The sequence below is a fragment of the Protopterus annectens genome, chromosome 11.part0 (genome assembly GCF_019279795.1).
Source record: "Protopterus annectens isolate FY-2018-M chromosome 11.part0, PAN1.0, whole genome shotgun sequence".
In the NCBI taxonomy this organism is placed as follows: domain Eukaryota; kingdom Metazoa; phylum Chordata; order Ceratodontiformes; family Protopteridae; genus Protopterus; species Protopterus annectens.
The window spans coordinates 1232243387-1232253898 of NC_056745.1; the positions used below are offsets into that span (position 1 = coordinate 1232243387).

The window sequence follows — 10512 nt, forward strand, 5'->3', positions numbered from 1 at the left end:
AGCTGGTGACTTTAAATTAAAGATGGGCTGCAGGAGACAGCTGAATGGGTGGGGCCAGCCCAAAAGGGGTGGGGCTATGCTCAAAACCACAACTACTGGAACTTTAATTAAATACGCTGCCCTGGGTGCCAAACCATCATTACGAGAGTCCAATCAAGACAAAATGAAGTGCAGAAGAAAAAAATATTTCAATGCATTGGCTACATGACACCTTACTTAATATCTAGATGGAAACACAAAGGTTGTTCGGCATGAAAAAATAAATTGCTTTTTAAATACATTACTGGAATGCCAGTCAAAATCAAGTATAAAAAATACAAGCAACACTCATCTCAAACCACTTCTCCTTGCACTGCAGTTCTAATTATAATTTATATTCAGCTTTATAAAATTACCAAGTAACATGCTGAAAGTAGCAATCTCTGTGATACCACCACTTGTAAAAATGTTTCTTATCCAAAAAAGACCTGCTGCCTGACAACAACTATCTACTTGTTTCATGGAGAACACATGATCAAAGTAAAAAATGAACAGCGAACAAGAAACAAGCTCAAGATAAATTGCTTATAGGATTCCTGCACAAGTTATGGACCACACATGATAGATTGGCATTCTGTTTAGTTTATGTGTAAAGCCTGCAAAGATAACTGTAAGTCTCTAACAAATGTAATGAGCTTCTGAAAATACTGTAATCCTGTCCTTTATTACAAATACTGTCATATGCATTTCAATGCCTAAGGCACATTATCTAGTTATGTAAATATTCACTGCATGGTAACAATGAAAAGGCTTTCAATGTTGGTAATTCTTTAACAGTATGCTTATTAAAGCTTACTTGCATCATACAATCTCTGACAAGCTTACCTGATGGTCATTAAAGCATTGCTGCTTTAATACAAATAAGAAGCATAAATCAACAGTATAAAAATATGACAGAAAACCAGAACATTCTGCAAAATCAAGGACACATGAAAAGCCACGGTCATACTTGTGGAATACCTTGGATGGGGGAATACTCTGCACACTTACACTGCATAACTGCTCCTTGCCTTGCTTGGACACATCCAGAGCCACTACAATGGGGAGTGGGTGCAACAAGTAGGTCACAGTTTGAAATGTCTCTGGCTGATGGTGATGGCTCTGACACTCATACCTCTCAACCTCAGAGCAAGAAATCTGGACAAAGCCATACATAGAAGTGGGACACAGGCCCAAACATAAAGAATTTTTAAATATTGCTCTTAAAAGTTTAGAAAGATAATAGAATAGTAGTAGGTCTTGCATTAGTATGAATTTTTGAAGGGTATGAAATCTGAAACTCAAATGTCTGCCATTATTTAGTGACTTCATTCCTAAGTGATTTGGCAGAAAACCACAGATTTTATGAGGAACAAACCAAAAATAAGAAGCAAAAATCTATTCATTCTGCAAATTCTGGACAGCTGAGAGGTATAGTTCAGCCAGGGCTGTCTGGGTTTACTGCCCTCCTCTCCCCCTCACAAAATCATGGTCGAATGGAGCGTCCCCCCTGCAGCCATTCCAATGTCCCATTCCTTGGTTATTTCGCCCCATTTGCCATAAACACTGTAATGTGCATACTGCTTTACTTCTGTGATGATATGGATTTCATTTGAAAGTTTTATTTTATATTTTACAGCATAAACCCTAATAGATATATGCTAAACAAGGCAATGCAGTCTCACAATAAAAATAGACTTAGCATTAAAACTTCTCTGCCCTTGAAACTCACATTCATTGAACCAGCATTGAAACCCACATTCAAAGAAAATACATTTTGCCAGTGGCAGATAAAGAGTAATTTTGGGCTGTTTTCAAATCACAGGCCCCTTGAACATGAAACATACACATGCTCTTTGATACACCTTCCTGACTGTATTAAATTATATTCCTTGTACAATACAGTACAGTTAAGAGGGCATTTTAAATTTATTGTTTTGAATATTTTTCCAGTAAATTATGAAACAAAATGCATGCACCAATAATAACAAAACTGCCCAATTCAGAAAATTTCCATCATAAAAGTCTACTCAAACTTCTACAGTCCACCAGTATCAGTAAATATGCACGATCTCTGAAGAAGTAAAAGTCATCTAAATAATTCCACATTAATGAAATCTGTTAACTAATGAAGAGGTTACTGCTAGCAAACAACTTTATTTGTCATTGTTTCATCTACAAATAAAGTACCTGTTGTCCTTGAGAAATTACTTGCCTATGTTGCATTAAAAAAATGATAATGCTAGTAATATCACAATAGAGAATGGATGGCAAACTGATAACAGGTTCATAGTTACTAGGTATCTTCGCCAAAGAGGACTGCAGCATCCATCCCCTTTATAACAAACTACAGTATCAGCAATGGATCTATCTACTGTGGGAGTAGAACCCACAGCCTTCTGCATCAAAAGCAAGTACACTACCTGTTGTGCTATTTACAATGTAAGCAGACATGGCATAAGCAGCACTAAACATCTGTTCCCCTGCAGCTCTCAGCTCCTTGTAAAGCCCAAAAAACAGGGACACATTTTAAACATTGTTTGTATAATGTTGGAAAGTTGCTAGAATAAAATGCTGTGTTACCACCATACATTTCACTGCCAAGTATTGAACCCAGGACCCTGTGCAAAACAGCCAGAGCAACATACCACTATGCCAAATCATCTATTTTTAAGAAAGAAAGGAAGACTGAAACTTAAATGGCTACCATTTAGTGAATTCAGTTCTCACCATAGATGTCAATATCTTAGCACAAAACACCTGAACAAAGCCAATAATGGGAAAATACAGCCCCCAAACATATTCAGTGAGTTCAGTTATTACCATAGCTCTCAATCTTGGCACAAAAAAACCCGGACAAAGCCAATAATGGGACAATACAGTCCAAAAATAGAGACAAATACCCACTGAGGACACTAGAGCAAACCCACACAAACACAGGGAGGACATGCAGACTCCACACATAAGGCACCCCAGCCAAGAATTAAACCAGACAACCTGTAGCTGTCTGGCAACACTGCTACCATTGCACTACTGGCTGTGTTAAGTAAAGCAACAAAAATACAGAAACCACAGATTTTATGAGGAACAGAACAAATATGAGGCAAAAATCTGCATACGTTTTACAAATGGTGGTGGGTAGGGAATTCAGGCTCTTGTCACTTGGGCCCAAGGTACAGTGTTCAAGCCTTATTCTCTACCCATCACCATGAAGCTACTGGGGCATTTCACACACACTTTCTGTACTCAGCTTCCTCCATAGACACACACACTTTCTGTACTCAGCTTCCTCCATAGACACACACACTTTCTGTACTCAGCTTCCTCCATAGACACACACAGTTTCTGTACTCAGCTTCCTCCATAGACACACACAGTTTCTGTACTCAGCTTCCTCCGTAGACACACAGTTTCTGTACTCAGCTTCCTCCGTAGACACACACAGTTTCTGTACTCGGGTTCCTCCATAGACACACACAGTTTCTGTATTCAGCTTCCTCCGTAGTGATCCTGCAGCCTGATCCGATTGGTCCTCCATAGATCCGATTGGTCCTCCATAATGGCCCAGCTCCTCTGTAGTGTACTACATCTGTCCTCTGCAGCCTGATCGGACCTCCATAACTCATGCACCCCGTTGGGTCTCCCACGAAATGTCCTCCATAACGTGCATGCTGTTGGGTCTCCCGCAAAATGTCCTCCATAACCCGCATGCTGTTGGGTCTCCCGCGAGATGTCCTCCATAACCCACATGCTGTTGCATCTCCCGTGAAATGTCCTCCATAACCCGCATGCTGTTGGGTCTCCCGCAAGATGTGAGGAGGCTGGAGCCTCCTGCTGTTGGTCCAGCCTGCGGGCGATGCAGTCCGTTGACCGTCTGGTTTGTGCAGTCATCACCATTCAGACCTCTGGGCTGGAAGGGTGGAGTTTCTTGCCTTCCCTATCCGGACTGCCTAACAGAGCAGTCTGAAGCTCGGAATGCTTGAGCATGATTGCTTGGAGTTCTGGTCTGAGCACGCATGCGCAGAGTCCGAGAATTTTTTATTTTAATGTGTTCGGGAAATTTATTTAATTGATTTTTTACAGGTGGGAGACCCATTTTACAGGTGGAGGGGCTGCAGTCCCACAGTCCTATAGCACTAGCCGCCCCTGAAAGAATCTTGTCTTCAGTTGTTTTGGCAGAAAAATGTAGAAGAATTTTATACCATTAAACACAATGGACCAAAATCAGAAATAACATTTTAGTTCATGTGGATATTGGCTAGAATCTGAAGAACAGATTGGAAAGGGAGAAATGTGGGTACAGTAAACTCTCAGTTAACCGCCAGCCATGGGGATTGGTAGATGCCGGATAACTGTAGTTTCTGGTTGCTTGAGAGTTACTATTAAAAGCCTGACTAATACTGTACCCTTTACTATTTGTTTGGTTTGATTTGTTTTCAGGTTGGAGGGAGAGGGAATTTATTCCTATCTTCCTTTTTAAAACTCTAAAACTTTAAAAACGTAAGGTATGTTTCTGCAGGTGGGGGTGGGGGACAGAATGTGCAACACATGAGAATTGTACTGTATTTTTTCGATATTTTTTCTGGTTGCATGAGAGTGCTGGTTACTTGAGTTCTGGTTAACTAAGAGTTTACTGTAAATGCTTTACTGTTAATATAATGAGACCTGTATAGTCAGACTAGATGTTTAGATGTTCTAGTGCAGGGGTCTGCAACCTTCACTATCAAAAGAGCCATTTTAGCCCCTCTCCCACCAAATAAAATTCATCAGGAGCCACAAAACCTATTCGACCCCTAAAATGAAGATAGCACAGTGTATAAAGTTTTATATTTAGTTATTATCCTAAATATAAAGGAACTAAGTTTCTAAGAGCAATTTTTAAAATCTGTCCCTATTTTTGTCCTTTTGCTGGGATTGCTCGATCACTCTGCGTGAGTGTGTCATCCCTCTCAACCTCTTAGAACAAGAAATCTGACAAAGCCATAAAGAGTGGGGCACAAAGGCCCAAAAATAGGGACACTTTTTAAATATTGCTCTTACAAACTTAGAGAGTTGAAACAGTAGCATATTTTGCATTAGCATGAATTTTCTGAAGGGTGTGAAATCTGAAACACAAATCTCTATTTTTTCTGACTTCAGCCCTCAATCATTTGCCAGAAAAACACAATTTTATGAGAAACATACCAAAAATATGAGGCAAAAGTCAGGACATTCTGCGAAAATCTGCACAGTTGAGAGGCAACTGTATGTGTCTGCATGTGTGTGTAAAAATGCTTGTTAACAGAAACCATGTTATTCTAACAAATTTCTAAATTTATAAGAGCAATATTTAAAGTCCATCCCTATTTTTGTTCCTTTGTTCCTCTATTTGTGGCTCTGTCCAGATTTCTTGTGGTAAGATTTTGAGAAGTATGGAAACCTTTCAGGAGATGCTGCTGCTGCTGCCAGGGGATTTCTCGATCGCTCTGTGTGTCTGGAATTCATGGCAACAGAAATCATGCTATTCTAGCAAGTTTATTAGAGCAATATGTAAAGTCCATCACTCGATCGCTCTCAGTGTGTGTGTTGTGCGGTAGAGTGGCCATTATTTTTCAAAGCTACAGGGAGCCACTGCAGAGGGGTGGAAGAGCCACATACGGTTCCAGAGCCGCAGGTTGCAGACCCCTGTTCTAGTGCCTGTCTACTATAAGAAGGAATTTTTAAGTCTAAACTCTATTGCTGCTTTACCTCATTTTACATAAACTATTTCTAACTATACAAAGTTCACTAATCATAGGCATATTATTTCACAATATAAAGCAGAACACTGCGACATTATCTAAAAGGTTGCTATTCTTAAATTTAGATACAGTACAGAAGACCAAAACAACAGACAAATACATCACAGATGAGATTAAAAAGATGTAATTATGCTTGTAAGACAGTGACAGCAAGAGATATGAGTAACCAAGAATGAAAAAAAAATGTGATTGCTAATTTTTACCAGGGTGAGTGAAGATAGTCTACTTAATGAGGAGTGTTGTTATTCTCCTGCCAGTATTAGGCCTTGTGGCTAAGCCTCTTGATGGTGCTCTTTTGCAATAAGTTTAGTATGAACCTGTGAACTTATGAACCTATGAATAAAGTGTAAAGCAGCAGCATCATTGTTCAAGTGATTTTTCTGCACATAAATCAGCTATTCTGCAGTATGGAGTTGCAGTGGGGCTTCTGACTTCCTGTCTTATGCAAGCAATTAATTCCAACTTGTCCAAGGAATAAGAAAACATGTGGCATACAATTCAGAAATCTCTGATGTGCTACTACTACTACAAATACTACTAGTACTGGTATTACTACTGCTGTTACTACTACTAGTACTACTAGTAAAACTACTACTACTACTGCTACTACCACTAGTAAAACTACTACTACTACTACAAGTACTACTAGTAATATTTTTACTACTCTGCTATTACTACTGTTACTGCTACTAGTAAAACTACTACTATTACTGTTACTACTACTAGTAAAACTACTACTACTGTTGCTACTACAAGTACCACTAGCAAAACTGCTACTACTGCTACTAGTACTACTACTAAAACTACTACACTATGGGCATGTTAAAAACTTCTTAAGTATAGGAGATGGCTGCTTTGCATTCATCAGCCATGTTTGTTGATCGTAGCAGACTCTTAATAAATCCTAGAATTCATTCTCCTACTGAAATCTGCATAAGAATTGATTTTTCCCCACCAGCCCACCAGTCATTTTACAGATATCATACTGGATCCTGTCCCTATGTTATAAACATGTTGTGCCAATAAATACTGTAAATGTTGGGCTTTCTGTAGCATGATATCAGGAGTTAGAAACTCTTGTACCCATAGTAACAGGGATTAACCCTCCCCCTTCCACTGATCTCAATATACCTGACCTGTGTGCATATGGGGTCCTTATAATTCTCCTCAGTTAATGAACATTTTGGCCTTCAGGCTCTACTTCCTATCTGTCAGGGACTAGATGTCTTCCACTTCACTTTCAGTCATCAATGCCACTTTGACAGCCCTTTTCTGTAATTGGATTATTCCCTCTACCTTTTCCAGATAGCAACTGGACTAGCCTGTCCAGCCTACTTATGGTAGTCCTACACATCAATAATCCCTCCAGCTGCTTTGGTACCCTGCTTTCATGTGAAGCACCATCTTTCTGCTGCTATTATGCAATACTAGATATGCAGTTTGCACCATCACAATATCAATAACATGCAATGCTTCTGTGCAGGAGTCACACTTCAATGGCAGAGTCCCACGACCACATTAGAGTGCCATTCTGTTCATCTCCAATTGTACTTCATTATCTCCTACTCCTCCACTCCAATATCCCTCCCTTCCATCCTCCACCAAGATTTCTGTGCTGTGAATCATGATTACTAAACACCACAGACCTATTTTCATAAATCCATCTAAATATGTAAAGGAGCTTTAATTTGTTATAAGTAATTCATGCTGTAGTGGTCAGTACTGACATGTACAGAGGCAAACACTTATTATGAAACCGATGTCTCAAGTTTCAATAGCAAGGCCAGACTTCTAGGGAAGAGGTCAGGGATGGATGAGAGTAAACAGAGAGGGGGGACCACATTTAGGTGAGGTCGACGTGCACATCATGGTTGAGTGCTGCAGCCAGGTCTCCTGCTTGAGCACTATTCATCAGGGAATAGTGTAGGCCTAGCAGCAGTCTGGTCTTGTTAAGAAGTACATAACACAATAGCTGGGCCTTGTGTGTGAAACATGCATCCTACATCATTACTGTAAGCCATATTTTGGCAATATGAATTGCTGTATCTCTGCAGAGGAAGGTGAGTCAGGGACTAAATAGCCTGACAGGCAAAGGGTTGTGGTTGTATGACTCCCAACACTCACATCCACTGCCTGAAACAGTAGGTACGATGAGAGAATAGAGTGGTATATAAGGGACAAGCGGCTTTATAATCAAGGTGGAGAGTTACAATAACACTAAAAGAAAAAAAAAAATGAAACACAAGTCTACTAAATCCTTACCCACATAGTAACTATGCACAATATAGTCTTTCTACCTGCTTAACTGGATAAGCAAAACATTCTTAAGTTAATAAATCTTCACTCACATAAAATATAACCATTCATTTTACCATTGATTTGCATACTCTGTCAGTGGTGAGTGACAGGTGTCTTTTGTGTATGAACATCTAATACTGACTTATCACTCTGCTTAGAATATCTTCTACAACTCAGCATCATTTAGTTTTCTGAAAAAGACTGTATACTGTATACCTGTAAACAATCTTTTAAGATTAAATAATGCTTTACTGATAATTGCTGAGATGAAAATGCTTACATCATGTTTATGCTGAATGCTTTATTTTATGTGCAACTTTTTTGTTGTAGGCTATACTGCAGAGTACCCTGACAGTCGGTCACATCGTTAAGATTTTGCTTGTTGAGCAGGAAAAGTATTGTAAGCTCTGTGCAGCAAATTTGTTTAAAACGTTTCAATACTTGACAGTCTGTGTTGGTAAATGCATGTCATAGAATAGGATGATTTGTTTGCAGCTGTAGTATACAAATTAAAAGGCTCAGTTCGTCCTCCTTTCTCAAAGTTTTCTTCAAAATGTAAAAGTCTATCATATTCTACATACAAACACATAGTCAGGCCTCAGGCAGACACTTACTTTTCCCCTCCCACTCATGCTCTCATCTATTTAAAGTATTTATTTTAGAAATGTACTATTAATGTGTGTAGATATGAGTATTTCAGGTGCATAAATAAACACAAAAACACACACACTCCACTCACATGCTGTCTCACTCTTTCTTTATCTCTCTCCACCTCTTTCATCCTTTTCCAAAAATACTGTCCTTTAAAATAATTTGTATATTGAACTATTTTCCTAGTCTCCTTCTAGAAAACAACAATATATTAAACTGACTATAACTTATAGTAACTCACCTCTTTCTTTAAACTGTGTGGAGGGGTTTCAGTAGCTTTTACTATTCCCCTTGGATCCCAGTATAGCAAAACTGGTTTATAACAAATATTATAATGTGTTTTTCACTAGCTTTAGAAACCGGAATCCAACCTCTCTGCTGATTTTCACTGATATATGCTTGAGAGATGTGTAACATCAAACTGCATCTATAAAATGTATTCACATAAAAAAGAAATCCGTAGCAAAAGACAAGAATAATTTTCAGTGCCAACTTCAATTTCCAGTTCTACAGTTGGCACAAAGAAAACTTTTCCCCCTTTTGGCTTTCTTTGCTGATTTGTAAGCTGGCTTCAACATGTGATACGTTCCGGCTGGCAGGTTCCTATGGATCTCTGCATATAAAAAGTAAATGATTGCTCTAACGGTGCATTTTTCTTTCTTTTTTTTTTTTTGTTACAGAGACTCAGGTCTGAAACCCCCTACTGGAGACATAAAAAGTTTCCCAGGCTTTCTTCAGAGATGTTGAGACAGACTAAATAATACCTTCTGTTATTCTTTTATTGACTGCTCAATCAGAAGTTGATGTTAAAATTTGTGACTCACCAAGGCACTTCCCTGTATCGAGTGATCTCATTTCTACATTTAGAATGGCTTATTATTCTAGAACTTTCACAATGGGATATTCATACACATGGAAAATCTGTGGCTCCACTAATAAAAGCTGCAGTTTTTTAATTCCTTACAAAAAATACTTAATTCTGAAATGAGCCTTTGAGCTCCCTCCCTGGTATGGTTTATCAGCATCCACCAGGAAACATCTTGCTTAATCTCCAAGTTACTTCCTTTGCATCTGAAGTACAAACTGGGAGTCCTAAAGTGGAGAGGAAATCCCTCACCACCCCCACCCCCCCATGTCTAACATTAACACAAAATAAGACAGGGAAGCCAATCTATTTGTGACACACAATGTCACAGTTACAAAAGGAGCCTACTTTGCAGTGCATACTCATGCCTCAGCATCAAGTGAACATATTTAGCCTAATTACCCAGACCCCTTCATGTATTCTAAATGATTACTCATATACAGAAAAAGGACCACAATTCGGCTATATGTAACATTTTTTACAAGGTGTTGCATTTATGTCTTTATCTTTTCATGTGATAAAGACACTAGTTACAAATAAAATGAAAATTCCACCAGGAACCGCAACTCTTGTACAAACACAAGATGGACAGTGACTGAAGCTGACATCCAAATTGCATAAAGACATAAAAATAATATGGAAAATAATTCTATAAACAAAATTTATTGAGCACTTTCATCTTGGACCTTGCCAAGACTTCATCAGAATAAACATCACAACAAAATCACTGTTTAAATAGAACATCTCATTAATTAATCAATTAAATATTTACTTCATCTGTATTTTAAAAAAAAAACAAGTACAATTAAATGAATTTAAAAGCTGTATGTGAAATATACTTTTAAGTAAACCACATGTATTTTATTATCTATTCAATGCTCTACGTTTTAAAACAGGCAA

At 38.5% G+C, this 10512-nt stretch overlaps 1 protein-coding gene across 4 annotated transcripts in view; it reads right to left on the reverse strand.

Moving 5' to 3' along the window:
* Window positions 1-9584, reverse strand: part of SHANK3 (SH3 and multiple ankyrin repeat domains 3) — a 7266504-nt gene extending 7256920 nt beyond the window's left edge. For all 4 annotated transcript variants that reach the window (XM_044088609.1, XM_044088608.1, XM_044088611.1 and 1 more), the window contains exon 1: window positions 8989-9584. The gene's annotated coding sequence lies outside the window, so the exon portion shown is untranslated. The remainder of the gene's footprint in view (window positions 1-8988) is intronic.
* Window positions 9585-10512: the final 928 nt, after the last annotated feature.